Raw genomic sequence first — 4,921 nt, forward strand, 5'->3', positions numbered from 1 at the left:
TGTGAACAGAACGCGCTGCGCGTTGTAGCATGTTCTTGGACATGCAAATTGATTAGCTAAGCTTTATCAGTGTTTGTGAACACAGCGTGCTCCTCTATTCTACGTAATGAATCAGGCTAAAACCTACAGTGATCAACCTGAATCCGAGTATATCCTAGTTGATGTTCCTGTCCAGTTTCTAGGAGAGGTATCCACTGCTATTCTGCGAACCCAACGGTGGTGTACACCACAGACCTCATGTGGAGGTCCGTCAGCTGGAAGAGCTAAATATTCTTAAAATGCTACATTTAAAATGTTAATGTCCATGTCCTCTGTCATGGCCTAGCTAGTCTTGTTAAATGTTTTTAGAATGTATAGTTGTTAAAATACAGCATGAGTTATGTGAGGCGAACAGAATGGGGGGGTTCTATGATGGTATTATCAAGAGTGAGACTCCGGACTGTTTGTATTATGTCACTGTGTTGCTGCGGTAGTCCGGAATACATTTTGTATGGCAAATCATACGTAGTCTTATGTTTTTACTCTTCAAAAAGTGTTTTAAACATTTAAGTTTAGATTGACTTTACGTTTCTACACTGAAAAAAAAAGTAAAATAAATGTAAATGAGCTGAAATAACATACACACAAGAAAGCTTATTTCTCTCTCAATGTGTTTAAATACCTGTGAGCACTTCTACTTTATCAAGATAATCCATACACCTGATGGGTGTGGCATATCAAGAAGCTGATTAAAGAGCATGATCATTATACAGGTGCAACTTGTGCTGGGGACAAAAGGCTACTAAAATATGTAGTTGTCACACAACACAATGCCACCGATGTCTCCCTACCTTTTTTAAGGTATCTGTGACCAACAGATGCATAACTGTACTCCCAGTCATGTGAATGAAATCCATAGATTAGAGCCTCATTTATTTATTTCAATTGACTGATTTCCTTATATGAATTGTAACTCAGTAAAATTTTTGAAATTACTCTTTTATATTTTTGTTCAGTATAATTTCTAAGGTCGTTATCAGAGACGTTATCCTTGACAATGGACTCCTTGTCATGATGGTGGCTGTCCTCTCTCTCTCTCCCTTACCTGGAGGGAGCCCATGATGTCCTTCAGAACTGATGTCCTTCAGAACTGGCCAGCGCTTCTGTTTCAGCATGCTCTTCAGATTGATGATGATGGGAATCATGTTATCGATCAAATCTTTCTTCTGAATGTGGGTGGATGAAATGATGGATGGGGGTTTGTTTATTAGCCGTTGGCGCCCTCTAGTGGCTTGGAACACAAGTTGTGGTTTTAAGTACTGTGTGGGACAAGTGCATGTATATTGTAAGTCACTGGATGTAAATTACATAGAGTGATAGTATCACTACTACAACAATTGTTTAATAATAAAACAGTGTGTGTACTATTAATACATGTTGCTTGTAAAAGTAAATAATTAAAGCTTCAATTGCAACCAAATGATACCCTTTTGTATTATTTACAAGTACAATTATCATAATCTATTTTTACTAGTACCAATATTCAAAGTTTAACGTACCTATGAAACTATCTTCTTCTGGTCCACCTTGGCCATGGCAATCTACTCGTCGCCACCAGCCCCTGCCGCCCCAATCAGCGCTGACGGCTTGATCTCCTTGAGGCTGAGTATCCCAAAGGTCTCACCAGGCACCGCCGCCCCACCACTGTCCAGGGGCAGCTCCCCATCCACAAAGCATGCATTTGAACTCATATTTTGCAACTAACTGCCATTTCCTGCAATGTAGAGGAAACAAAATGTCCTTAAATGATAACAAATCAAGCAAAAAATGCTATATATATATATATATATATATATATATATATTTGTATTTACATAGTGATGCAGCCAGTCCACAAGGTGGCACATCACCCCTCTTACATTCTTTGGAGAGAACCCTGCAATTTACCACAGTTGTTGCTCTTACCTAGGATGTTCTAGCTGATCTTGATGGTAATGTTAAAGGTGTCTAAAGTGCTCCAGCAGGAACTTATAGATTCTTACCCTCTCTTTGTTCTGGGCTCCTTTCAGGAAGAACAAATAATCAGACATTTACAACAGTGTTTTCCAACCTGTTAAGGACCAGGCACTGGCAAGCTACATAATTGCTATTGAACATAATGGCACCAGCAGAAGTCTGCTGTGTTGTGATTCTGGATAGCCAGATTGCTAGCAAGAATGACAAGAAACTGACGTGGGGAAACGTAAGTGGCTCGTTTCATCTTGTTCTTGATACCATGCCTTGTTTTGACTGATTTCATGTCAATGCTAATATGGCAAAAATTAGCTAGTTAGCTAACCAACAACTGTAACGATGCATTTGACAGACACGTGCTCATTGTGCAAATGTATTTGTTTTCAATAAACATTGGTGACGAAATATATCTTACATGTTGTCAACAATCTAAACCAAACCCGTCTGTTTGGCCCCAAAATTACGCACACTTCAGTTTTGTTGCGAATTATATAACGGGTGGGTCTAATCCTGAATGCTGATTGGTTAAAAACGCAATCCAGCCAGTGTCTATTCCACAAATTACCACCGGCTAAATTTATGACGTTAAAATGCCTATTTACTCTGTTCCATCTGACTGCGCAATCCACTGTCTCATTAACCCAGCCAGGCAAATTATACATTTGATCTCCACTATAAAAGGCATCTAGACATTATCTCACATTTCTTTTAGACTAACATTTCGTTTTCAACAGCAGAGATTTGTATAAACCTTGCCATCTGTCTCTCTGACATTTGCAACATTGTTTTAATATTCAAATTCGATTTCCAGCTGTCCAATAGTAATGAACGTGTGGGGGTCGGGACGAGACAGACAGCAAGGCAGGCAGCGTTTGTCAGCAAGTCGAAATCATGAATCAGCTGGCATCATTTTTATGGATATATCCAAAAAGAATATATATTTGTTTTTTAAAATGAATAAATAATAATAAAATATATATATACATACAGGCATATACATACACAAAGAAAATTACTTTAAAAAAAGGTGAAATGAAGTGCAGCTAGTTTGCAGTCTTTCCAGCTTCAGTTTGAAGTGATTGAGTTAGCTGTGTTGTTGGTTAGCGCCTCTGACCAACAGTGTCAGTCCTGACGAGTGAGCACATTTTCTTTATTCTTTTAATAATTGTTTTATTTACCCCTTTCTCTCCCCAATTTCGTGGTATCCAATTGGTAGTTAGTCTTGTCCCATCATTGCAACTCCCGTACGGACTCCGGAGAGACGAAGGTCGAGAGCCGTGAGTCCTCCGAAACACAACCCAGCCAAGCCGCACTGCTTCTTGACACAACGCCTGCTTATTCCGGAAGCCAGCCACACCAATGTGAAGGAGGAAACACTGTACACCTGGCAAACGTGTCAGCATGCATTGCGTCCGGCCCGCCACGAGTAGCTAGTGTGCGATGGGACAAGAACATCCCTCGCGGCCAAAACCTCCTCTAACCCGGAGGACGCTGGGCCAATTGTGCGCCGCACCATGGGTCTCCCGTTCGCGACCGGCTGCGACAGAACCTGAACCTTAACCAACATCTCTAGTGGCACAGCTAGCACTGCGATGCAGTGCCTTAGACCACTGCGAGCACATTTTCTATGCCAGGCGAAATTGCGCCTCATTAGCGCATTGTTATGGATGTATCCGAATACATGTCACTAGAAAACAGCTTAAACAAATGCAAATGCGGCTATTGTTATTCTTTTTGACGTGACTGTAAGTTAGCCGTAGTTGGCTAGCTAGCAAGCAAGGGATAAGAACGTTGCCAGCCAGTATGGCAATGGAATAATAAAAACGAATGACTGGGTCGCGTCCATAGATACAGAATTAAAAGACTTAAGGACTGGGTCACGTCTCTGGCAACAGAACCAATACAACAAATGACCAGCCGGCGTGGATAGCAACCCTAGATTTGTGTCTGGACTATATCTCGTGGAAGGATGAAATAGTATTAGTTGTAGGTCTTGTGTTTCTCATAGTAGTTGAAGTGGAAGACGCACTCGATGAAGTGCTGAGAGAATCTCACTGGGTTCTTCTTGAGCAGGAGTTGGACCGGGGATGGGATTGATTTAACAGTTCCCTCAGTTAATTAGGTTATTTCTTTATTGGAACTGGTGACTGATGAATGATCATCACGTACCTAGCGGTAATAGGGTCAGGATCCACTAGCACGGCAACGAAACGGAAGAACAGCGAGCCCTTCCATTTGACAAACTCCTACAAACAGCGATAGGCAGGATTCATCATTACACTCTTTACACTCTTTCTGACAGTGACAGGTTTATTGGGAAAAACTTTACATTGTGGCTTTGGCAAGCTGAATTTAGGTGTAGGAATTGTTTTATTTTATTTATTTAACTAGGCAAGTCAATTAAGAACAAATTCTTATTTACAATGAAGGCCTACCCCTGCCAAACCCTAACCCGGACGACGCTGGGCCAATTGTGCGCCGCCCTATGCGACTCCCAATCACGGCCGGTTGTGATACAGCCTGGAATCGAATCATGGTCTGTAGTGACACCTCTAGCACTGAGATGCAGTGCCATAGAGCGCTGCGCCATTCGGGAGGATTAGAAAGAAAATAGGATTAGAAATAGGATTAGACAGTCCTATGCGTTGAATAGGAATCCCATGTATATTGACACTACTGTTCAAAGGTTTGGGATCACTTAGAAATGTCCTTGTTTTTCCATGAAAACATACATGAAATTAGTTGCAAAATGAATTGGAAATATAGTCAAGACGTTGACAAGGTTATAAATAATGATTTTTCATTGAAATAATAATTGTGTCCTTCAAACGTTGCTTTCGTCAAAGGTAATCTGTTGAGGTAATCTGAAGAGATTTCACCCCATGCTTCCTGAAGCACCTCCCACAAATTGGATTGGCTTGATGGGCAC

The 4,921-nt window shown here is 41.0% G+C and overlaps 1 long non-coding RNA gene across 1 annotated transcript; it reads right to left on the reverse strand.

Annotated features, from left to right (window-relative positions):
• Positions 1–993: 993 nt before the first annotated feature.
• On the reverse strand, positions 994–2,600 carry LOC118937883. Its single transcript, XR_005035295.1, has 4 exons — positions 2,408–2,600; positions 1,945–2,041; positions 1,539–1,753; positions 994–1,205 (listed from the first exon to the last, which is right to left on the reverse strand). It is a non-coding gene; the product is annotated as an uncharacterized LOC118937883 (long non-coding RNA).
• Positions 2,601–4,921: the final 2,321 nt, after the last annotated feature.

This window comes from Oncorhynchus mykiss, chromosome 12 (genome assembly GCF_013265735.2).
Source record: "Oncorhynchus mykiss isolate Arlee chromosome 12, USDA_OmykA_1.1, whole genome shotgun sequence".
NCBI lineage: Eukaryota > Metazoa > Chordata > Actinopteri > Salmoniformes > Salmonidae > Oncorhynchus > Oncorhynchus mykiss.